General features: G+C 42.9%; 1 protein-coding gene across 3 annotated transcripts in view; it reads right to left on the bottom strand.

Annotated features, from left to right (window-relative positions):
- Positions 1-26,577, bottom strand: part of LOC124711788 (fatty acyl-CoA reductase 1-like) — a 262,166-nt gene extending 235,589 nt beyond the window's left edge. The window contains exon 1 of one of the 3 annotated variants that reach the window (XM_047242004.1): positions 26,520-26,577. The gene's annotated coding sequence lies outside the window, so the exon portion shown is untranslated. The remainder of the gene's footprint in view (positions 1-26,519) is intronic. The other 2 variants (XM_047242007.1, XM_047242006.1) reach the window with 2 other exon arrangements.
- Positions 26,578-27,147: the final 570 nt, after the last annotated feature.

Raw genomic sequence — 27,147 nt, 5'->3', positions numbered from 1 at the left:
CGCTGCTGCTACGGTCGCAGGTTCGAATCCTGCCTCAGGCATGGATGTGTGTGATGTCCTTAGATTAGTTAGGTTTAAGTAGTTCTAAGTTCTAGGGGACTTATGACCTTAGAAGTTAAGTCCCATAGTGCTCAGAGCCATCCATCCTAGGGAAGATTTCTCACCAAACTGCCAACCTCTTCGAGACACACAACATAAAAATAATCTTCTTCATCAAAAACAAAATACAAAATAAAATCATAAAATGGCTCAAATGGCTCTGAGCACTATGGGACTTAACATCTATGGTCATCAGTCCCCTAGAACTTAGAACTACTTAAACCTAACTAACCTAAGGACATCACACACATCCATGCCCGAGGCAGGATTCGAACCTGCGACCGTGGCAGTCGCGCGGCTCCAGACTGAGCTGTTACTTTAAATCCGTCTTGATTGCAATTTTTTTATTATTCATATGACCGGTTTCGGTTCATTCAGAACCATCTTCAGATCTGATATTTAAGTTACAGGAGTAACCCGACCAATTCAGCAACTTTCACATGCTACGTCACATCCGGACTGAGCGCCTAGAACAATAAAATCATACACAGCACCAAATACGACAATATTAAAAGTCAGATGTATACAAGCTCATTTGCAACTCATGCCGAAACTTCTACATTGGACAAATTGGTAGAAGGTCCACAACAAGATTTAAAGAACACAGAGATGCACTCCATCTTAACAACCTGAACAAGTCCTGCTTTACCCCACATCTTGCCGAACACAATCATTCTGCAAACAACATAGACCAAAACTTCCAACTACTCCAGTTTGCCAACAAAGGCATGATGCTTGACCTTCTTGAAGAAATTGAAATCATTATCAACACAAATACAGCAGAATTAGATTTTCACTCTGCAGCGGAGTTTGCACTGATATGAAACTTCCTGGCAGATTAAAACTGTGTCCGGACCTAGACTCGAACTCGGGACCTTTGCCTTTCGCAGACAAGTGCTCTACCTCAGAGGGTCAACTGCGGGCAAGTGCTCTACCGACTGAGGTAGAGCATACCATTCACGACCGCATGGTACTGCTGATCATTCTTCCGGGTTATATGGTCGTGGTCCATGGAATACTTCTATTCCTAACGTTTCGTCCAATACTACGTTGGACATCCTCAGAGGTATGGCTGGTCCTGTTGAGTCCTGCCGACTCAAGGCAGGACTCAACAGGACCAGCCATACCTCTGAGGATGTCCAACGTAGTATTGGACGAAACGTTAGGAATTGAGTTAGAGCACTTGCCCACGAAAGGCAAACGTACCGATTTCGAATCTCGGTCTGGCACACAGTTTTAATCTGCCAGGAAGTTTCACAAATACAGCAGCTCTCACTCGATGACCAAACTGAACTGAGAAACAAATTTTTCCTTCAGAACTGCGAAGACTTCCTAATTCAAAATAACTAATCAATGAACCAACCCTACACCTCCTTCCAACCCCCCCTCCCCTAAACCCTCTCTCCCCGAAGCCCTCCTGCTCCCCTAACCGCCCTATCCCTCTTTTTACATCCTAACTACATAGGTGTCAATGTAAGTATACTACCACAGAAAAAAATCTTTACTATATTTCTAAATGTCGAAGCCCTCTAGTTAACATAAATCAGTATTTTTATACATCTTACCCCTAACTGAAAGTAACTGCCTTTACTAATAATCCAGATCACTTTAATGCAGGAAGAGAAATAAGTCAGCAATTTAAATTTTGTTTTAAATGTAAAGCTCGTGGTCATATGAACAGCTGCAGTTCAATGTAAATAGCATAACTTCTGTACATATCGTCTCTAACTGAAATAAACATAATCCGTTTCAACTAATATTCCAGGTCACGTTAATATAAGAACAGAAATAAGTCAACAGTTCATTTGAATTTTTGTTCTTTGTTTTAAAAACAATGTATATGGTCATACAAATACATTTAGTTCATTACAAGTGCTATAACCTTTATACATATTACATTTAGCTAAAATAAACAAAATCTACACTTACTAATATTCCAGATCGTATTAAAGTCAGAACAGAATAAGTCAGCAGATCATTTCAAGTTTTACTATTGTTTTAAATTAAAATATAAAATTCATGGGCACACAAACAGCTGCATCAGACAGCAAATACTATCATTCTGAATTATTTTATTCCTGGGAATCTTGGTTAAAGTATTTCCTCATAAATTGACTGTATTATACGTTAATATGCGAATAGAAATAAGACATCAGATCACTTGAAGTTTGTTCTTGTAGTAATTCATTGATTTATTTATTTTATTTTGAGCTCACGTTAACGCCAATCTGATTAAAGTATTTGCCCATATATCGACTTTAATTCATGCAAACAAAAACGAGTAACATCTCTGAGCAAAGGAGGACTATGTCACATCTTTTTGTCAAGGTCTTTGTAACAAGCAACAGTCGTATAGCACATACTGGCAAAGTTTCGCTATCACAGTGTAAATGCATACAGTAATGTAAGAGTGTGTGAAGTGATGTACCAACTCGCCGTCAAAATGCAAGCAGACAGATAGACTCTAGCAGAAAAAATCCGCCCATACTGTCACAGTAAGTACAAAACTGAAATTTGACATCCATATCGACAGATAGTACTAATGGCGATACATTTAAGCATGTTCCATCTTCTTGTCATAGAGCCAGCACCCAGCATTATACTAGAAATAGTGATGTAACTTCCAGAAAACCATCTGAAGATGAACCTGAAAGGTTCGAAAACCGGTTGATGGAATAATAAATAGCTATTCAAAATAGTGACTGGTTGGAGTTTTGTGTATATAAAAAAAAGTATAGCCTACTTGGACCAGATTTTCATTCTTAAAACACGTTGATGCTGTGGAACCCCAACAAACAAAGGTTTAAAATATGTATTTATGTTCAGGCATGCATTTCTCGCTGTGTTTTTATATATTTTTGTGAAATCCCTGTTTGTACTTCTACCGTTTAAGTGATCAATTTTTCAGAGCGTGGAAGGTGAATCGTTGTATCAGGAATCAAAGAACTGAGACTCATCAAAATGTAGCGAATTACACCCCACTATAAACTCGACCTACTCAAACTTCATTTCGTGGGCGGTACGCTTACCGTATTTGTTATCTAGGTTGACTCACGACCTGTCCAAAACTAAAGTGAAGTTTTGTAAAGTGAGGAGCAACTGACTTACGGACTCATAAAAGGAAAATCTGAAAGCTGATAAGATAGATTCATAATCACATTCCACAATCACTGAAGAAACATGTGAAGATTATCGCTGTGCAGAGCGAATTTTGTGCATCGGTAAGGAATTCAGAAGTTGGTCCTGGACAATGAAAAGGCATCGGTTCTCCTTCATAACCGGTCTCACTAATTTATTCGCGTTATAAATTTTGTTATACGAGACAGTCTGTTGAGAAGTGCAACTCAATAGTTCCCTACCCACACAGAGGCGCAGAGGTAAGACACTGGGCTCATATTCGGAAAAACAGTACACTTACATCTACATGTACATGATTACTCTGAAAGTCACAAGTGTCTGGCAGAGTGTTCATCGAACCACATTCACACTATTTCCCTATCGTTCCACTCTAGATCAGGGTGCGCGAAAAACGAGCTCTGATTTCTCTTATTTTACTACGATGATATTTCTCCCGATGTAGATGTGTGTTAACTAAATATTTTCGCATTCGAGGGAGAAAGCTGAAGTTTGAAATTTCTTGAAAAGTTCTCGTCGCAACAAAAAAGCCTTTGTTTTAATGATTGCCACTGCGCCACGGAGAGTAGCACTAGAAACCTATTTCTTAAATTATTTGTTGGATGTATTCCAGTCTCTGTCTTCCTCTTCAGCTTTTACCCTCTATAGCAACCTCTAGTACCGTGGAAAGTATTCCGTGATGTCGTAACAGATATCCTATCATCCCGTCCCTTCTTCTTGACATAGCGAGGTGGCGGAGTGGCTAGCACACTGGATTCGCATTCGGGAGGACGACGGTTCAATCGTGCGTCCGGCCGTTCTGATTTAGGTTTTCCGTGATTTCCCTAAATCGCTCCAGGCAAATTCCCGGATGGTTCCTTTGAAAGGGCACGGCCGACTTCCTTACCCGTCCTTCCCAAATCCGATGAGACCGATGACCTCGCTATCTGGTCCCCTCCCCCAAACAACCCAACGCAACCTCCTTCTTGTCAGTTTTTTTTCCCATATATTCCTTTCCTCGCCTGTCCTGCGGTAAACTCCTCATTCCTTACCTCACCAGTCCACCTAATTTGAACAGTTTTCTGTAGCATCACACCTCCAATGCCTTGATTCTCTTCTCTTCCAATTTTCCCACAGTCCATGACTCACTATGCATGTTTGAGACCAGCAGACTTCTCCTGGCCAAGAATATCCTTTTTGCCAATGCCAGTCTACGCCGCCCGTCAAGGGTTATTTTGCTGCCTAGATAGCAGAATTACTTAACCTCATGCACTTCGTCACCATTAATTTTAATGGTAAGTTTCTCGATGTTATCATTTCTGCTATCTCTCATCACTTTAGCTTTTCTTCGATTTGCTCTCAGTCCACATTCTGCATTCAGTAGACTGTTCATTCCGTTTAACAGGTCTTGTAATTGCCCTTGTCTTTCATTGAGGATAGAAATATCATCAGCGAATTTTATCATTCAACCTTAATTTTTATACCAGTATTGAACCTCTCGTTTATTTCCGCCATTGCTTCTTCGATGAATGGATTGAACAGTAGGGGTGAAAGACTACATCCCCGTCTTACACCCTTTTTAATCCGAACACTTCTTTCTCGGTCTTCCAGGCTTATTGTTCTCTCTTGGTTCTTGTACATATTATATATTACCTGTCTTACCCTAACTTACCCCTATTTTTCTTATAATTTCGAACGTCTTGCACCATTTTACGCTGTAGAACGCTTTTTCTAGGTCAAAAAATCCCATGGACGTATCTTGATTTTTCTTCGGCGTAGCATTCATCACCATCCTCAACGTCAAAAATGTCTCTCTCCCCTATTTCGCGACAGTAAAAAACGAGCTGTCCTTCTTTGAACTTGTTCTATATTCTCCGTCAGTCCTATCCGAAAATGCTCCCATTCAAATTCCCGCCCTGACATGCAGATTTAGGTTTTTCAAGGTATCTTAAACTGCCGGGATGGTTTCCGATATGGTTTTCCTTTCCCATTCTTACCAATCAGTGCGTGTGCTCCATCTCCACTGAGAAGGACGCTGATTGGCGACGGTCCCTTATCTTCCTTCCTTTCTTACCCCCTCTGGGACCAACCACAGATGGTATCCGCTTATGATCGAGCAAGATGGAATGGTCAGGGGGCTACATCGATAAGGTAAGGATGATAACCTCAAAGACACCAGACAGAATCAGAAAATTTTCCAAATATGGGTGTGTTCCATTATCATACGAATGAGGTCAATCCATTGATGAGACAAAACATTATGACCAACTGTTTAATAGCGTGATGGTACTCCTTCGGTCGCAATACGCCACCGATTCTGCGTGGCATGAATTGGACAAATCTTCTGAAGTTTCCGGAAGTACGTGGCTCCAAATGTGCGCGTGTAAGTCGCGCAAATTATGGGCCGGTGGTGTGCAGGCGCCGATCTGATGCTCGATGAGGTCCCGAATGTGTTCCAGCGTGTTCTGTTCAGAAAAAGTCTGGTGGCCCAGACCTCAATATGAGTTTACTCTCACGCTCCTGAAACCAATGTAGCAGGATTCTGACCTTGTGACAAGAACAGTTATTCTGCTGGCGAATGCCACCGTCGTCGGGTTCAAAATGGTTCAAATGGCTCTGAGCATTATGGGACTCAACTTCTGAGGTCATCAATCCCCTAGAACTTAGAACTACTTAAACCTAAAGACATCACACACATCCATACCCGAGGCAGGATTCGAACCTGCGACCGTTGCGGTCGCGCGGTTCCAGACTGTAGCGCTAGAACCGCTCGGCCACTCCGGCCGGCTCGTTGTCGGGGAAGACATCAAGTATAAAAGGATGCAGTGGTGCGTAATAATGTTCGAGTGATCCTCAGCTGTCATGGTGTCTTTGATTACCACCTCAGGTCACATGAAAGCCCAGATGATTTTTCTACTGCGATACGACAATCGGCTTGTTGTAACACAAATGTGATTCATCCGACCGACACGATTTCGCTTCATTGACCCACGCTACAATCTCGATGATCCCGTGACCACTGTACTCGTAACTGACGAATTCGTTGGGCCAGTTCTGCAACATGTAGGGATCGTCTGCTGTGTAGCCACATGCTCAACAATATTTGCTGAATGGTGCGCACTGAAACACTCGAGTATGCACCAGTAATATATGTTGTCGTCAGATCTGCCACAGACCTGATTTACAGAGTGGGTAAGCCTCCGACCATGTTCTGTGATGAGGCGTGGTCGTCCAGCACTTTGTCGTGCTTTCACCGCCCTCAAACACTTTCCGCTGACGACAGCAGCACGTGAGCAGCTGACCCGCTTCGCAGCTTCCGAGATGCCCGTTCCCTGGCACTGGACCATGACAATCATGGATTTTTCTACATTAGCGGCCCGTATCGTCGCTAGACTAATGCCCATGTGTTTCTGTTGAACTTACATACCTACTGTATCGTGTCACAAGCTCGTAGCGCCTCTCGATGTCATCCAGTCTCAAGGCTGGTTATGGTTGTAATGTTCTGGTTCATCGAAGTACAACGCGGTGAGTCAACACCTAGGGGACGACCATCCCTTACATAAAACAGTCTGGAAAAATGAATTCTTGAAAGAGACTAAACTGATTCGAAACAGGCACTATTTAAGACGCTTCACAAAAAATATCCATAAGACTGAAAAATCAGATACTGAAATGAAGCATGAACTCTGCTTCAAAAGAGAACTTGGCGTCACGTGGAGAGGGGTCATGAACAACAGTGTCGCAGTGTATCGCAGTTTCAGTGAACGCGGGCGTGTAACAGCACTGAAGTGGCGGCTCGCTGTTAGAGCTAGCATTGCCGAATCCTAGTGCTAGAAGCAATTACAGTATCCAGTCACATTAATGTGGCCACCGCCCATGTGCGACGCCACAACTCAAAGACAGCAAATGGCAACACTAGCAGTGAAGGTTATATGAAGCGTGTCGGCGAGCGGGAGCGGAAAACAGTGCAGTAGTTGTCGTAATGTGGAAACGGAGTGATTTATCCGACGTTTAAAAGGGCATAATCAGTGGCTTTCGGGCCAAGGTTGGAAGCATTTCCGAAATGGCTAGGTTTATAAACTGTCTGCGTGTGAGTTAAAGTATACCGTGTATGGCAAAACGGCGCTACCAAAACTGGTTCGAACGCGAATGTGAGTCAGATACGACAAGGATGAACGACGGCTGCGGAGATGTATACGGGCGAATAGACGTGCAACTTTTGACAACTGGCGCCGAAATGAAACCGATAGTGTCTCCTCAATGACCGTTCAGTGAACATTTCTGAACATGGGCCTCTGCAGCAGGCACTTGTTTAACTTACCCATGCTGAGTTCTGTTCATCAGCGACGAAGCCTGAAATTTGCACACCAGTGCTGCAAACGGACGTCCACTGAGTGGCGACAGGTGCCCTTTTCGGATAAATTACATGTTCATCTGACAGATGGCCATTGACGTGTACAGTAAGAAACGTCTGAAAGCAAACATCCTGCAACAATCGTCGGAAGGGTTCAGGCCATAGGAGGGAGCATTATGGTCTTCAGCATTCCCTGGGTGATCTTGTCCATCTGGAAGGCACAATGTATCAATAGAAGAGTCCATTTATCCTTGGGGACCGTGTCCATCCCTACATACAGCTTACTTTTCCTTGGTACAATGGAATCTTCTAGCAGGACAATGCAACGTGTCACACAGATTGGAGTGTACGTGCGTGGTTCGAAGAGAACCAGGATGAGTTTGCAGACTCCTCTGGCCGCCAAGCTCTCAGGATTTAGATCGAGAATCTGTAGGACCATCCTGATCGGGCTGTACGTACTACGGATCCCCAATCGTCAAACCTAGCGCATCTGGCCACGGCACTGGAATCTCCATGGGCCCACATCCCTGTTGGTACCTACCAGAACATCACTAACGCTCATCCTGCACGTCTTACAGCAGGACGTGCTGCAAAAGGTAGCCAGCCATTCGGGCTCCTGACAGGTGATCACATTAATGTGACTGGATAGTGTACAAGCTGAATTTAAGCAACGAGAGAATACGAGGCGGCGAATAGTTAGTGTGCTATTGTTATACGTCAAATATAATCGAGTTCAAATAATGTACGAGAGTGCGACCTGATAGAATCATTAACACTAGCTTATATTTCGACAGACAACCTCTCAGTCATTCTCAAGGATACTAGAACATTTTATATCCTGTTCCAAATTCCATCCTGAACAGGCTGTATTATGGAGTGATAACATGTGATGCAGTTGATCACGGTGTGAACAATGTAAGGATCGTTAAGGTCTGAGGCCCTTTGGTGATACTCGAGAGAAACAGACCGTGTGCCGGCGTTCTTCCCCTTTCCTTCGTTTTATATCAGTCCATACAACATTATCGCATTAACACACACCACACGCATCAATACGATGCAGGTTCTCCTCGTGGTGTTAGTCGCCGTGTAGACCACACACAGTGGTGATTAGTGAGAAGTTGGCATTTTGATCACTTTCATCGTGTACCAAAGAAAATGTTACTTTTTTTACATGATTTTGGTTCCTCTCTTGTTGTTTTTCCTTTAAGGATCACTGTGAAGAGAGGTAGTTATGATTCATCTCACATAGTACCCAAAGTAAGTCACGTACGGAAAAGTAAGACATTCATTCATTTCCGTGTCCGGTCAAAATTTCCAGGATGTAGCAACTCCGATGGCCTTGTTGTTTGCCTCGATCAGGTCCTGTGTTGTGCAGGGTTGTTCAAGTTGAGGGCAAATTAGCAGGTGGTCCGGGTCTTGTGTTGTTCCGCACTCGCAGGGTATATCTCCGTCAGCTGGAAGAATACTCATTTTCGCATGTTGTTCTTGCAAAGAGGAACGCCCACCCTAAAACGATTGAGCGATCTCCAAATAGGGTAGGGCAAGTCATTTCCTGGAGCTAACTCTTCCTTTACAGGGATATCAAGTGGTAACTTGCTCTTCCACCTGGTGATGCGGTTAGTCTCTGGTGTTATCTCAAGTAAGACATAAAAAACTAGAAAAATGCATATCTATTAAGCAAATGAGGTTTACTGTCGTTCCATATGTGTAAGGGATTATTAACTATTTTTCTGAAATCACATACACAATCCTCATCGTGTTCGACGTTATGTCAATTGCATCAGCAGAACAGCTTTTCTTTCCTCGCTTCGCCAGCACTGATGGGGAAGAAGCTTACCAAGTCGTCTTTATAGCAAAAGGTGTTGGCTGATGTGAGTGTTTTCCGGAAAGCATTTCACACGGTGCCTCTTTGCAGTCTGTTAACGGAGGTACGAGTATAGGGAACACAGATATATGGCTCGAATACTTATTAAATAATAGAACCCAGTATGCTGTCCTCGACGGCGAGTGTTGATCAGAGACAAGGGTTCCCTCAGGAGTGCTCCAAGGAAGAGTGATAGGACCGCTGCTGCTCTCTCTATATATAAATGGTTTGGCGGACAGGGTGTGCAGCAAACTCCGATTGTTTGCTGATCATGCCGTGGTGTACGGTGAGGCATCGAAGTTGAGTGACTGTAGGAAGATACAAGACGACTTAGACATAATTCCAGTTGATGTGATGAATGGGAGCTAGCCCTAAATGTGGAAAAATGTAAGTTAATGCGGATGAGTAGGAAGGTCAAACATGTACTGTTCGGATACAGTATTACTAGTGTCCTGCTTGGCACAGTCAAGCCGTTTAAATGTCTAGGAGTAACCCTGCAAAGCGATATGAGGTGGAAGGAGCATGTGAGAACTGTGGTACGGAAGGCGAATGGTCGACTTCGGTTTATTGGGAAAACTTTAGGAAAGAGTTGTTCACCTCTAAAGGACACCGCTTGTAGGACGCTGGTGAGACCTATTCGTAAGTACTGCTCGAGTGTTTGGGATACGTGCCACGTCGGACTGAGATAGGACAACGAAGCAATTCAAAGGCGGGCTGCTATATTTCTTACCGGTAGGTTCGGGAACTCAAATGGGATTCTCTGGAGAGAAGGCGACTTTCTTTTCGAGGAACTCTATCGAGAAAGTTTAGAGAATCGGCATTTGAAGCTGACTCCCAAATGATTCTACTGCCGCCAACGTGCATTGCGCGTAAGGACCACGAAGATAAAATACGGGAAATTATGGCTCATACGGAGACGTACAGACAGTCGTTTTTCCTCCGCTCTATTTGTTAGTGGAACAGGAAGGGAAACGGCAAGTAGTGGTACAGGTTACCCTCCACCACCCACCGTATGGTGGCATTTGGAGTATCCATATAAATGTAGATGTAAGAATGTTCTGAGGAATTAGTTATTAGTTTTCATGGCACTAGGATGTGGAGAAGGAGTGTAGAGATGAGTAGATCGGTAAAGGACAGGAAGAACAAGAGAAAAATGAAAGCAGAACCCATAGTTTCTTAATTATTTCTGTAAAAGTTGCTATATGTGGAACGTGTGAACGAGAGCTGTTCATAATATTATTATTCAACTATGTCCATACGTACTAGCTGTTCATTTCCTTGTTTCAAGCTAAATAAGACCTTATGAACAGTCTCCAGCAGAGAGTTACATCAGTTGTGAAAATACTACTCACGTTTAAAAATAAGGAGAGCAGAACAAAGTTTATTCATGCATCTGCTCCCGTTCTTACTTCCAATAGTTGCCACTAACTTGCCAGTGAGTCGCGTTGAACACATCGCAAGCATGTCTATGCTGCTTGATTATCAGTAAAACGAGAAAATAATGAAGCTAGTTGTGAGTACATGATACTGATTTTTTAAAGGAAGAAACGGACCACCAATTCTAACGATCGCATCTGATACCTCCAAAATACGTTATTATAGCAATAACGGTGGCTGTGTACCTATTCCCAACCGAAAAGATCCCTCAAAAGATCTGTAAGTTCTGTCTTCTAAGCAGTGGCTACAGAAAACCTCGGCGAAAATAACGGAACAAGATTTTGTAATGCAAATGCTCGTGATGGAGGACTTGAAGCACTGGAACTCAGGACGAGCGCACCGGAGGCGAAGCCTGCTGCCCGCCAGTTGTCCGATGTACTCCATTCACAACAGCACAGGATCCTAGACATAACGGTGGATTAGAACGACGACGCGCTTCTTCAGTTCCGGGAAGATTCTCGCAGTGTTTCGCTCAGTAATTTTCCACGCGGACAGAATTTACATCACATCCATGAAGGACTGTTAATTTATTGCCACTTAAGAGAAAATACGTAATTCTGAAAGAAACGTAAACTGGAACATCTGTTAAAGCAAGCTCTTATTTGCTGCTATCGCTCATTACAAGGTTTGCAGCAAAATGTTTAAGATAATAATCCAGACGTAGCAGATCAACGCATTATGAGAAGAAGATAGCCACATCGGGCTATGAAATAAAGACAGCTTGTAATACAGTGAAGGAGTAAACTCGTAGAACCATAGATGCTGGAGAGCAGACGGCTCTAAGGGAAAATACAATAGTACTAACTGACACGTGCAGCGTCGAAAAATTTGAACTTGTATATTACGTTTGTCACAGGCTCAGTAATCGCCGTCATGGAATACCTGAGACCAACCATTAAAAATAATTTATGTACTATGAATATCACTCTCATTATGTCAGAAGGAAGTTCTGGTGGTTATGATAAAATATTCAATAAGTTAATTACGGAGTACTCTGCTGAAATTTAGTAACATGTTATTTGTATAACGAGCCGGATACCATTATAAAATTTCCCAATTGGCTTAAATACGCTGTAGTTAAGCCTCTGAATAGGGAAGGAGCTACACGAATACCACTGAACTTCTTTCTAGTCTGTCTTATGCCAGCATTCCTGAAAACTTTAGGAAAGGTAACGCACAAATAGCTTATTAACTATCTGACTACACATAATATATGTTATATAATAATTGTTATAGTCATAGTTTGAATTTCTTACTGGTTCTGATATTGAGAAGATTATTACACATACAACAGGAATGTTGTTAACACATTCGACAGTAAACTACAGATTAATAGTACATTCTGTGATCTGTTAAAGGCGTTAATTGCTCAAATCCCGATATTTTTTTAAGTAAATTAGAATATTATGTTGTCACAGGAAATATTTCAAGTCAGTCTGTTTAACATGAAACCAAGAATTCCAACTGGAAACAGCCCTTTATTAAGCTATAAATCATCATCTAAGTTGGAACCAATTACATGTAGCATGCTATAGGTTTCTGTCTTAAGGCTATGACTTTTTATGTGTAGTAATGATCTTCCTTTCATAACATTAGCTCACGCTAAGTCTGTTTTGTTTACAGACGAGACTAACGTTAAGATAACAGCCAATCGATTGCAGTTTTAGAAAGAACTGTTCATGACATATTGAAGGACTTCAAGAAGTTGTTTCTAGCTAGTTCTTTGTCACTAAAATTGGAAAAGACACATTATATGCAGTATAAAATTTGTTACCTTCTGAACACGTGAACAAATCTTTATATGCAATGGGGCTGGATTCAGTATTAGCAATATAAAAATATAAAAATCTGGCATACTTTGTTTATTTTCATTCCATAGTGCTATAAGCGTCATATTTTGAGGTAACAATAAGTCAAGCTGAAGTTTGTGTCAAAATAACGCGTAATCCGAGTTATTTGTAGTGTGAATTCTATAACACCCTGCAGAGGCCTGCTCAACAAAGTGGAAGCGCTAACTATTGCTTCCGGTAAATGCATTCCTTAATTATTTTTATCATAAATATTGTATCTCTTTTCCAATCCAATAGCTCTGGTCATAGCATCACTTAGAAATTAGAATATTCTAATCAAAGGAAAATATCCATTGTTCAGTAAGAAATACTCTCAGTAACTCGCCAGTAGCCATAAAAAATATAGCTCCAAGTAAAGTACAGTTCAATAGAAACTGCAAGGATCTATTGCTGGACAGCTTCCGCTCCACTAATGAATTTGTCAGAAAAACGATTTTACGCACATAATAATATGAAATAATGTGGGCTCGTTACGTAAAATCTGACCTCTGCATGTACTCAGTCCAGTAACGTGATCAGTATTAAGTGTTGTAAAATTGTGTTATGCATCGCAGTTCATATAATTTTATATGTACGTGACAAATTTAGTATTAATTTTTAAACGAAAATATATTCCTTTTTGTATTTACTTATTCCACCTCTTGAAGACCATTTCGCTATCCGTAGAAAAACATTAGTGCATTTCTTCATTTGCAGATATGTATTATGTACTTCTTATGATATTTTTACATGGTGTCCAGCCTTGAGGATCTCTTTACTATGGATCTATGGAACAAAGAGTATGTCTATCCTTACAAGGTGTTTCATTATTACAGGTAAAAACGAAAGCGGCAATTAACGAACAATGAAACAAGCGAATAATCCTAATAATCATAGGTTCGGAAAGCAATGGTTTCCCCAATACGACTTATTACGAGTGAGTACAGGAACACTTTATAGCAGAGTTCCAAAATACCCGAACGTCAGAAATGAATTTGAGGAAAACACATGTACAATTGTAGATCTTCAAAAATCCCTGGCGTGTTCCGAATGCGTTGACAACCAACCACAACGAATTCCCGTCCCTCTGTCCATAGCTTTCCTTTCTATGCCCATCTCTCCCTCTTCCCTTTCTCTGTCCATTTCCCCCTCCTCCTCATTCTGCCCATCGCTTCATCCTTCTCCTGCATTTGTTTGTTCATCTCCTTCTACCCCCTCTCTGCCTGTCCATCACTTTATCTCCTCTCTCCACATTATCAATCCTACCTCATGGGAAGGTTTCTGATTCTTAGACCCATCCTCCCCCGTCCTCACTCACCATTATTTATTTCTTTATATCTCTAATATAGCCCCACAAAAAGGAGTCGTATGTGATCAGATCCGGAGAATATGACGCCCAATCCAGGTACCCCATAGCCAGAATGTAGTCCCCAAAAGGGCTTCTCCAGGACATCAAACACTCTACTGTTTCGTTGGAGTCGAGTTCCGTCTTATATGAACCACATCTTGTCGAAATAAGGGTCACTTTGGACAATGGCGGATGAAATCCACTTCCAAAACCTTCACGCACCGTTCGATAGTCACCGTGCCATCAAGGAACGTCGCACCTATTATTCCGTGACTGGATATTGCATATCACACAGTCACCCGAAATGTATATTCTCAGTCCCCCAAATGCGCCAATTTTGCTTATCGACGAACCCAACCAAATGAAAATCGGCTTCGTCGCTAAAGCAATGCGCATGCGCATACTAATTCCCATAATGCTCTGAAACCAACCGCGCAGATTGAACGTCCTAACACAAATCGTTCAGAAGTTATAACGATTTTATTTCATATTGTTCAATAATTATCCTATACATGCAGTTTTATGGATTTGCGTGTTTCATTATCCTCTATTCTCTCATTTCATTTGTACCCACAATAGCTAAACATCCTGTAAATCTACTTGTGTATCCATCTACGTGATCGTTGTGCTTCACAAAAAAAGTTTATCAGGTTACTCATGACTTAGTTTGTGTTTTTTGGTCGGAACCCTTTTCTCAATGCCATTTTGACGGTAGAAAATAACCACGTAACGGAGGTAAAACTAAAACAGCATGCTCAGTCCAGTTCTGTACTGTTGGCGTACATTGTCCAGATTGCCAAAGTGCCTCGAAATGCCATTTAAAGCTTAGACAGTTCGTCAGCGCAGAATGTTGCCCACCGAATTAACCTACACCACAAGGATATTTTTCGAACACTCCCCCGCCATCGTGAGACACAAGACGTTGCAGGTCCGCTTCGCAGTAGTCCCTCGCGTTCAGCAACAGCAGCTGATAACTTCTTGACTACAGATTAAGGCTCGTAAGTACCCCGAAGGCAATGCAACAGAACATGACGCTGCCTGTTTGGTGGCAGCAGGGGATGTGGTAAGCAAACTGTCTCCACACGATCAATTTGGCCTCTAGGCGTGCACTGCAAACGTCGGTACAATCCCTCCTCCGCCCCCCCCCCTTTTGTACTCCCTCACCACAAATATGGTGCACGAAAACTGTAGGCTATGGAACACCGAAATTGCAACCTGGACCGTGGCTTTCGTTTCTCTTCACCGACGCTGGCACGGTTTATCTCACGCCTGACGTTCGTCGTAGAAGACTGCGGAGACGATTAACCTGGAAAGGAGGAATCAAACACGTTGCAGTGAAATGGGTAGAGCAACACGGTGCTGAATGTTACTCAAGAGCAAATTTTGATTTGAAAGGTGTGCACACTCGAACGAGCTGCCTCTCTGCACCTATATACATAATCCGCAAGTCACCATTCAGTGGATGGCGGGGGCCACGTTGTACCTCTAACACCATTGCCTTTCCTGTTGTTGATGATGATGATTATATGTTTTAAGGGACTAAACTACTGGGTCATCAGTCCCTCCATTTCGTGAGAGAAACACGTGACAACGTAAAAAGCGAAAAGAGTCAGGACTTGGCTGCTCCAGCTATATAGGTAAGTCAAAGAGTTTGAAAAAGGGCGTGACAGTAGTTGTAACACGATAGGTAAAAGAAATAGCGATAACCCAGGCAGCATCTAGCTCAAGAGGGACTAAAGGCACAACAAGGTGAGATGGGAAGAAAGTAATCTGCCTTCGTATGGGCGGTACCTTGTTGTCAAATATACCTAAGAACTGAAAGTTTCAGCGACTTCAAGTAACTGGTCACCAAGTTGGATGCACAGTCCGGAGTTGGAAAAAAAGAACTCGTGATTTTACTGGAGAAAATTGATAGCCATACTCCTTTATTTCCCCACCCCCCTCCCACCCGCCACAACCCTACCTAACACAGAAAGTGGTGGAGTATTATAGTTTACGTTGAAATTCGGTCTCTCTCTGGAAATGAACGCTTTGGTAGTGGCCGTCTCACTATCCGGAATCATCTGACGTACTCAGGTAGACAAGCTGAGGACGTGCCACAGATCGGCCAGCAGGACGCACTCAACAGGAACGTACGCAATCGTCATTAGACTACCGCGGCGAGGAGGATCCTCTCGACGTAGAAGGAATGCGTGGGTGAGTCTTTTGTGGCCGACGCGTAGTCGACGCAACACAGTGGTATCTTTCCGAGGGGCTTATAATGATGTATGCCACACCTTAGTGGACCCTTTTATCGATCTCTACTTTTTTGGGTCGTAGTAGCCTGCCATTCCAGTTCCCAGAGCCTCAAAATATTGTGTCAGACTTGTAATCGTAAGTGTGTGCCTGGTATTCTGACGTCAGATTGATCTCTTGTAGTTGCGTCTTTAGCTAGACGGTCAGCGAGATCATTTCCTGGAATGCCTATGTCGCTTGGTGTCCAGATTGAGGTCACTGTCTCTCCAGAGCTCTAGAGGACAACTAGTAGATCCTGAATATTGGTGACCAAAAGATTTTTGGGATAGCACAGGGATAAGGCCTTTAAGCATCTCAGGGATTCGATACAGATCAGAAAATTCGTCGTGGCCAGGAATTTGACATACCGCAAAGCCTGAGATATGGCAACCAGTTCTGCAGTGTGTATGCTGCAGGAATTCGGCAGAGTGTGCTTCTCGTGTCTCCTAGCGTGAGCAAAAGCATAACCAACCCTGTCGTTGACTTTCGATACGTCCGTGCAGATGCGTACCGAATTGGAATAATCGTGGAGGATCGAACGAAACAGATGTCGGAGAAGGGTAATATCAGCATCCTTTTTGGAGCCACTAAAGCGGACCATCCGTGTCACAGGGCAGGGTACAGATCACGGGGTTGTCGAGAGGGAACTTACGACCACAGACTAAAGAACTGTTGAAGGTCCTTCAGTAGAGCATCGAGTCGAATGCCAGCTTGTCTAGTCAGTTTTGGGCGACGCTCAGACAGTCTGAATTGTTGGTTGTGCAACGGAGTTGAGTGACGCGGGTGAGTGGGCATCTGACAGATTGTGACTGGGTAATTTTACAGAAGCTGCTGTCGTCTAACATGCAGCCGTGGGACAACGGTTCCGCCAGGAGGCCTCGTACGGAAGGCGGCCATTGCCAACCGTACGCCACTGTGGTGAACAAGGTCCAGCAAGCTCAGTGCGACAGTGCTACCGACCCATAACCAATACATCCATAGTCCAAGAGGGATAAAATCAGCGCTTTGTAAAATCTCAGAACTATGCGGTCAGCGCCCCACGAGGGGTTACTAAGAAAACGGAGAGCATTCAGCTTCTTCATGCAAGTTGCCTTGAGACGGCGGACATATGACAGACAAGTTACCTTGTTGTCAAATAAAATACCTAACAATTGAAAAGTTTCGGCGACTTCAAGTAACTGGTCACCAAGATAAATATCTGGGTTGGATGCACAGTCCGGAGTTGGCAAAAAAGGACAACTCGTGATTTTGCTGGAGGAAATTGATAGCCGTGATTCAGGGCCCAGTCATGTACTCTGCAAACATCCCACTAAAGTTGGCTCTCAGCGGCGTACAGGCAAAGATTATCCACAAAGAGACTGTGGGCCCACTGCATTTACGATACCATTGGTGCCGATAGCGAACAGCGTTACGCTCAGAATCAATCACTGAGAGACACCAGTTTCCTGTACATATTGGTTGCTGAGACTCTAAACTATCCGGCCTTTCCTGTCCCACTAGCAAACAGAGCGAGGGACAAACTATCTATATGCCTCAGTACGAGCCCTAATTTCTCTTACCTTATCCTCGTGGTCATTACGTGAAATGTACGTTTGCAGCAGTAGAACCGTTCAGCAGTCAGCTTCAAATGCCGATTCTCTAAATTTTCTGTACAGTGTGTTACCGGAAAAGAATGTCGTTTTCCCGTCAAGAATTTTCATTTGAGTTCACGAAGCAACTCCGTAATACCTGCATACTGATCGGATCAGCCGGTAACAAACTTAACAGCAAGCCTTTGAATTTCTTTGATTCTTCCTTTAAAGCGATCTGGTGGGGATCCCAAACATTAGAGCGACGCTCAAGAAGGGATTCATATACGCAGCCTCCTTTTTATATGAGCTACACTTTATTAAGACTCTCCCAAGAAACCGAAATCGACCATTCGCCTTTCCTGCTACCGACCTTGCGTGCTCGTTCTATTTCATATCGCTCTGCGACGTTACGCCTAGATATTTAATCGACGCCACTGTGTTAAGCGGCACACTACTAATGTTGTATTCTAACATTGCAGAACTGCTTTCCCTTTTCATCTGCTTTAACTTACATTTTTGTACATTTAGAGCAAGGTGACATTCATCACATCAACTAGAAATTCTCTCTTAAGACGTTTTGCATCCTCCTATATACACTCAGAACAAGACCAGTTCTATCACACTTCTCTTTGGCACTCCTGACGATATCCTCGTCTCTAACAGTGTACCGGGTTTATTACTTAAGAAGTCTTTGAGCTTATCAAACAACTGGGAATTTAGTCCGTATACTGAGATTTTTGTTAACTGTCTGCAGTGGAACTTCGTGCCGGACGCCGTCCAGAAGTCTAGGAATAATGAGTCTGCCTGTTGCCCTGCCTCCATGGATCGCAGGAGCTCATGTGAGAAGAGGGCAAGCTAAGTTTCTCACAAGCGATTTTTCTACATCAGTGCTGATTTATGGATAGAAGCTTTTCCGTCTCAAGCAAATTCATTACAGCCGAAGTCAGAATGCGTTCAAGAACTATGCAGCAAAACGATATTAACTATATTAAGGATATTGGTATATAATTTTGCGTGTCTCTTTTTTGACCTTTCTATATACGGGAGTCTCCTGTGTTTCCTTGCAGTCGCTTGGGACTTTGCACTGGGTGAGAAATAAGCAATAAGTGGAAGCTATGGGGCGAATATCGCAGAGCAGTCTCTGTAATACCCAGCTGGGTCACTGTTTATTTTTATTTAATTCGATGCTTTTTTTAATTCCATAAGGATTATTTTTTATTTTCTGTTCTACTTATACCTAAGCCCACACACGCACACACAAATGCAAAACTTTTGTAGAAATTCGTGATTGATTTAATAGATAATAACGTCATGCTTTAGTTATTTTATTTTAATCAGAGAATATTCCCTAGAGAAGGAATTAAAGAACTGTAACCCCATTTGCAACGCAAATCGTAAACGATCACAATGAAGACAAAAGAAGAAATCAGGACGCTTATAGAAGAATGAGAATAAATTTTGCTGCTTGAACAGTAAAATAACAGATGGTAGACGAACTAGAGAGGATATAAAATGTAGACTGGCAATGGCAAGAAAAGCATTTCTGGAGAAGAGACATTTGTTAACATCGAACCTACTTAAAGGTTTAAGTGTTAGAAAAACTTTAAGAACTTTTCTGAATGTATTTACAGTGTAGCCATGACGTGAAGTGAAACGTGGACGACAAACTGTTCAGACATGAAGAGAATGGAAGCTTTTGAAATCTGGTGCTACAGAAGAACGCGTTCTGAGACATTAAAGAATCACCAATTTATTATTGGAGGGAAGTGTGGAGGTTAAAAATTGCAAAGGGAGACCAAGTAATAAATACAGTAAGCAGTTTCAAAAGGATGCAGGTTGAAGTAATTATTCGGAGAGGCTTACAGAGGACAGAGTAGCATGGAGAGCTATATCTAGTCTTCAAACTGACGACCAACACTACCACAACAACAAGAAGAGAGTGTGGACAGTGGTTTGTGGCGGCTGCAGTAGGGATGGCATTGCTCTGCTATACACATTACCAAGAACTCGGACGTATGCCAAGTCTGTTTTCCTCAATCATTCAACTGTAAACAAAACATGCGATTTACATTTTACAGGGTTGACGCTTTTCTCGTAAATGACTGAGGCATTTCCTTTAGTTTTTTCCATTATATTCGATGTTTGTTGACTTTAATAAATGAGCGATACTAAGTGCCAACTTCCGGTTAAGTATAGCAGTGATTTACTAACGCTCCCACTTTCAAGATACCTGTGACTCTTTTGTTGTTGTCCTACGTTACCTAAACGCAAATGTCTCACGGCCTGAAATATGTGACATGCGTCTCAGTTTCGTTGCTTATTATTTGGCCTCACGTCGTTGACAGGATGCCGTTCCAGACGTTTTCAAAGCATAAAAACTACTGGTGCTCAGCGAGAATCCAACCGTGGACTTCGCTGTAGCCTAAGACACTAACCCGTTTCCTTTTGCCAATTCTTTCTTGGAACTGTCCGCCTGCTTAGCTGGGTGGTAACGTGCTTGCCTCCCATGTACTGGGCCCGGGTTCAATTCCCGGCTCGGGGACTAGATGTTGTATTGTTCTCATCATTATTTCATCGTCATCATCGGCCGCAAGTCGCCCAACATGGTGTCGACGAAAATAAGACTTGCACTTGGCGCCCGAGTCCGAATGGGACCTACAGGCCAACTGTGCCATACGATCATTTCATTGTAATTCCAGTACTTTTGTCAACAACAAAAGATATAACACAGACAACGACGTTCACAAGGCCTTAACGATTTCTGTCGATTTCATTTACATTCAAATAAGGTAAAATCTTCACTGAGGTGATAAAACTCATGAGATACCTCGTAATAAGCCGGCCGTAGTGGCTGAACGGTTCTAGGCGCTTCAGTACGGAACAGCGCGACTGCTACGGTCGCAGGTTCTAATCCTGCCTCGCACATGGATGTGTGTGATGTCCTTAGGTTCGTTAGGTTTAGGTAGTTCCAGGGGACTGATGACTTCAGATGTTAAGTCCCATAGTGCTCAGAACCATTTGATACATTTTTTTTAACCGCGTAATATCGTGCCAGACCATCTTTTGCCCGGCGTATTGGCAACTCGACATCGCATGGGCTCAACAAATCGGAAGTCCCCGAGAAATACTGAGCCATGCTACCTCTATAGCCGTCCATGAATGCGAAAGTGTTGAAGGTGCAGGGTTTTGTGCACGAACTGACCTCTCTATTATGTTTCATAAATGTTCGATGGGATTCATGTCTGGAGATCTGGGAGCCAAATCATTCGCTCGAATTGTCCACAATGTTCTTCAAACTAATCGCCAACAATTATGGCCCGGTGACTTGGCACATTGTTATCCATAACATGAAGTCTATGAATGACTGCAAATGGTCTCCAAGAAGCCGTACGTAAACATTTCCAGTCAACCATCGGTTCAGTTGGAGCAGAGCACCCAGTCCATTCCATGTAAACACAGCCGCACCACTATGGAGCCACCACCAGCTTTCATTGTCTTGCTGACAACTTGGGTGCATGGCTTCGTGGTGCTGTACCACATTCTGAGCTACCATCAGTTCTTACCAGCTGAGATGCGGACTCATCTGACAAAGCCACGGTTTTCCAGTCGTCTAGCGGTATGGTCACGAGTCCAGGAGACGCGCTGCAGGCGACGTCGTGCTGTTAGCAAAGCACTCGCGGCGATCGTCTGCTGCCATAGCCCATAAACGCCAAATTTAGCAGCATTGTCCCAAAGGATACATTCGTCGTACGTCCGCCATAAATTTCACGCAGTATTGCTTGTCTGTTAGCACTGACAATTCTACATAAATGCCACTGCTCTCGGGCATTGTCCGTGGTCAGAGGTAATGCCTGAAGTTTGGTATTCTCGGTACACTCCTGACACTGTAGATCTCGGAGTACTGAATTCCCTAACGATTTCCGAAATGGAATGTCCCACGCCTCTAGCTGAAACTGAATGACAGCTCCACCAGTGCATTGCCCTTTTATTCCTTGTGTATGCGATACTACCACCATCTGTATATGTGCACATCACTGATCGATGACTTTTGCTAGCTCCATGTATGAACACACATTAACAGAACTTAGGAAAGACAGACTCTTTGAAATGACGAGGCAAAGTAAAGGCGCCATTGTTCCATGTATGTAGTTTAACGAAAGCACTGATAACGTTCGACAGTCCCGGTTGTGAACAAGTTTTCTTCGGTTCATTTAGCACTCAGCTGTTAGAACTCACAGCGGGTTGTTTAATGAGAAAGCGTAATGACCTCGCCACGAAACTAGCACCCGAGAAACCGCTGGTTAAAATTCTGCCTTCTCACTCCCTTTGCTCCAGCAGCAGAAATTTCCCAAAGATGCTGAAGCTCTATAGTAGAACTCTTAGATAGTTTCGGCCTAAAGGTGGCGAAATGTTGCACCAGACTTTTTAAGAAACACAATTGAAGACGTTTATTCGCTCGCATTTACAATCGCTGAATTAACGTGTTCGGAAACAAATAACCTCGTGTTAAGCATAAAGTAATAGACAAGAATAAGTGTCTAATAAACCCTTTATTAGGGGGATATAAGATGAACATCAACAAAAGCAAAACGAGGATAATGGAATGTAGTCGAATGAAGTCAGGGGATTAGATTAGGAAATGAGACACTTAAAGTAGTAGATGAGTTTTGCTATTTGGGAAGCAAAACAACTGATGATGGTCGAAGTAGAGAGGATATAAAATGTAGACTGGCAATGGCAAGGAAAGCGTTTCTGAAGAAGAGAAATTTGTTAACATCGAGTATAGATTTGTCAGGAAGTCTTTTATGAGTATTTGTATGGAATGTAGCCATGTATGGAAGTGAAACATAGACGATAAATAGTTTACACAAGAATAGAATAGAAGCTTTCGAAATTGGGTGCTACAGAAGAATGCTGAAGATGGGTAGATCACGTAAGTAATGAGGAGGCACTGAATAGAATTGGGGAGAAGAGGAAATTTTGGCACAACCTAACTAAAAGAAGGGACCGGTTGGTAGGACACGTTCTGAAGCATCAAGGGATTACTAATTTAGTATTGGAGGGTATCGTGGAGGGTAAAAATAGTAGAAGAAGACCAAAAGGTGAATACACTAAGCAGATTCAGAAGGATGTAGGTTGCAGTAGTTACTCAGAGATGAAGAAGCTTGCACAGGATAGAGTAGCATGGAGAGCTGCAGCAGTCTCTGGACTGAAGACCACAACAACGACAACAAACCCTTTTTTAGCAAGAACGCCAACAGACATTGTCCATAGCAAGGAAAAAGCCAGGTACAATGTTAGGAGAAGACAATAAACGATTCATTCAATTAAAGATACCTGACTTCGACATTTGCTCTTACTTGTCCAGCCGCTTTCAAGGGACCAACAGTTAATCCTGAACTCCGAGCCATGACGCAACTCCGCATTTCTCACACATACAAATTATTATTATTATTATTTCCAAACAGAAATCAGTTGTATCAATTGAGCTTTCGCCAAAACATAGAGAACAGGACTTACGAAAAGGCTAAACCTGGTCATTACAGTAGATGAAGACAGATTAACTGTGTCAGTACCTGTTACGATTGACTGTGTGTTGTATATTACTACTGGCAGCAGTAGGGTTGTAGTAATTTGTCCTGACAAGAAAAAAGAAGCTTTAAAAAAGCCAAAAATCAGTTATATTTAATCATGAAAATTGAGTTAACGTGCAAATCGTTACATAGTTAGCGTTGCACAAATTAAAAAACCCACGATGTTTATTGAAGGCTGTCTTAAGAATTTATTTTATTAATATTGTGTTTTAAGTTTTCTTGCAATATAAGAAACACAGTTTAATATTATTTACGGTTCCAAAAAAGAAACTTAAGCGTGATGTGGAGTGACTGTAAAGTACAATTTACTCTTTTTTGGAAGCATGCAGAAATTTCTCGAGACGTTTCTCTCCTACATTATTTGTTAATTCTCCCGCGGCGGGAGAACATACTCGCGATGAGTGTAGTACCCATACGTCAAGAAAAGCAGCACTAATGTAGTAGTTGTAAGAATGGGCTAGTGTTTTGAATAAATTAATCATAAGAATTGACTGAAGTATTTAATCGTTAGTACGAAAAAAATCCGCAAAAAACGATAAAACCCGTAAAACTTAATTTTACCTACTGGGTTGATTTTTTTAAATACCCAGGTTTTTTCTCAATCCTGGGCAGCAGTGATCTAGGATGATTTTTATTTGTGATACATGAAGACGATCGAAACAGGCAGTAACTAAATAATTATCTTATCAGCTCCTGGAGCTTTTGAAGTTCAACATTTTTTTTCAAATATATTTAAAAAATTCACAGCTATGCCTCTCTACAGCGGAATTTGTTCACGACGGTCAACATTCTGAACACCAGTTCTGTGTTAGTGCTGTGTATCAGGAGAATTTTTATAATATTTCGTAAACAAGACAGTGTTCTGCCGTTGTCGGAGTCGAATTCTAAGAGCGAAGAGGTGCACCAGTAGCAAGTACCGTAGCACGATAGAAAACATACTCTGCAGAAGCAGGACACATATTCTGTACCACACGCACGTACACTTGTGTTCAGGTATTCTCTTAGTACTGCATTAACAAGCTGTACATGTACATCTAACTTATATCTATATTCTGGAAGCCATCTTGTGGCGTGTGGCGGAGGGTACTTTGTGCACCACACTCCTCCGATTTCCTGTTCCTGTTCCAGTCGGTCCACAGCTCGTGGTCGTGCGGTAGCGTTCTCGCTTCCCACGCCCGGGTTCCCGGGTTCGATTCCCGGCGGGGTCAGGGATTTTCTCTGCCTCGTGATGACTGGGTGTTGTGTGATGTCCTTAGGTTAGTTAGGTTTAAGTAGTTCTAAGTTCTAGGGGACTGATGACCATAGATGTTAAGTCCCATAGTGCTCAGAACCATTTGAACCTGTTCCAGTCGGGAATTGCGTGTGAGAAGAATGATTGTGAGCTCTAATTTTACATTCGTCTTGTGATAGCGGAACATACATAGGAGGAAGCAATGTATTGCTTGATTCTTCCAGAAACGTACGCTCTCGGAATTTAACAATAAACCACAGCGTGTGCACAAAGCCTCTCTTGAGCATTTATCACTGGAGTTGGATGAAAACATCTAAGATACTCTCGCACTTGCTAAAGGAACCTACTGCGGTACGCTCTGCTCTTCTTTGGATCTTCTCTATGCTTTCAGCAGTTCTATCTGCTAAGGGTCCTAGATTGACGAGCGTTGCTTAAGTATCGGGTGAACGAGGGTTCTGTAAGCTGCCTCCTTCGTAGATGGATTACACTTCCCGAGGATTATTCCAGCGAATGTGAGTGTGACATCTGCCTTTCCTACGATTAATTTTATGTGATTATTTCACTTTAGATCGCTACGTACTCATACTCCTAGATGTTTAATGAATATCACTGCTTTCAATGATTGTTCGGCAATCGTGTAATAACGTAATCTCGGAAATTTCCTCCTGTTTATACATACTACCTTACGTTCATTTATTTTTAGATTCAGTTGCGAGTCCCTGTACCAAAACACGACTACTTCAGGACTTGTCGTATTTCACTTCATTTCTCTAGCGCTGCGAGATCTTTTCACGGGGTGTCCAAGGATATGACGGGGACATCATTTGAAATAAAAAAAATCATATGGACATACGCCCTGTTAAGAATAGTTTCCGAGTTAGAAGACATTTAATGTACATCATTATCTATTTTCTGTATTGCGCGGTACCTTGTCATTGTTTACAAGGCACCACAGTAGTGTAGAGGATACCGAGAGTACGTCTAGGTTTGATATTGGATACTTATGGTCGGGAAACAAGCTCAAATTGGCCCACAAAAACTACCTAAGGTACAGCGCTTCCACGTCGAGCAAGTTTTTCAGTATTCTGTCGCTGGCATCGCGCAAACAGTTCTGAAGAAAAAAATAAAAGGGCCAGTTTTGTAGGGCATTTAATGTAGTTTAATACTATACTGCGACAGGTTTCCGCTAAAAGCAGCGGTTTTCAACTTATTCAAGAAAACCGCGAAAAAGTGGCATTAAATGTGTTCTATTTTGGAAATCACCCGAAATAGAGCATAGGTCCATATGAAGCTTTTTGCTTCAAATGACCGTTCCTATCATATCGCTGAATATTGACCAATCCTCCTGGGACCTCGAACAGCCGCATGCATTATTTTGTGACGACCACTAGAGACTAGTTTTAAAATGTTCAATAACCCATCGAGAAATTTGTTGGAAACATTATAGACCAAATCGAATATCTTTCAACTACTACGGGGAGCATCAGAGATTTCTGGTAAGGTGTGTGCTCCCGAAGCGACTGAGAAGCCACAAGCATTGTTTACTATTTCAAGCAGAGCGAGAGAACTTACAACCCGAAGTCTGCATGCATTTCTGCGAGGAGTAGAGAGTGACTTTTCAATCGATAAGTGTAGCTGGCAGTCTCACGAGAAATGAGACCTGTCGAACTCTAAACGGTCAACGGCACGCGCTTTTATAGCCCAGGAGTCGTCAAGTAATATTTCCTACGGAACTGGCTGCACTGAAGTTATCTGCAGCAGTACGGACAGGCGTCATTAGAAAGCCGTCGCTCCGCGCTCCTACCTGTGTTGTCTGGACGCTGGTGCGTGCTACCGGGTGCCGACTGCCGCTGGTGCTGTTGCAGCGACGACTGCCGCCTCCGCCTAGACTCCGCGTCGGCGGTGCCCTGGTCCACCCCCACCCTCTAGCTCGGGGAGACCGAACAACAGTAGTCTCGGCCTTCGAGGCGGCCGGTCGGACGTTCCGCGAATAAACCAGTAGCTACGCCACTACGTCACCTCATAAAATCTCGCGTACTGCGAGAAAGCCTGCAAACGTCACAAACCCTTACTCCGACGCATGCAGGGCCAGTATAAGGCCCAAGCGACACAAGTGGCCGCGTGGGGGGCCAAACTGAAAGGGGTGCCAGAGTACAGGCTTACCTAGGTGATGGTCAAATGGCTCTAAGCACTACGGGACAACATATGAGGTTATCAGTCCCCTAGACTTAGAACTACTTGAACCTAACCAACCTAAGGACACATCCATAACCGAGGCAGGATTCGAACCTGCGACCATAACAGCCGCGTGGTTCCGGATTGAAGCGCCTAGAACCGCTCGACCACAGCGGCCGGCTTACAGAGGTGATCCTGCGCCCTTGGTAGAAGTGCCAAAGCTGCGCACCTCCCTCTTGAAAGCTTCATTTTTTTCG

This window comes from Schistocerca piceifrons, chromosome 8 (assembly GCF_021461385.2).
Source record: "Schistocerca piceifrons isolate TAMUIC-IGC-003096 chromosome 8, iqSchPice1.1, whole genome shotgun sequence".
Lineage (NCBI taxonomy): Eukaryota > Metazoa > Arthropoda > Insecta > Orthoptera > Acrididae > Schistocerca > Schistocerca piceifrons.
This window is presented reverse-complemented; position numbering and strand designations above follow the sequence as displayed.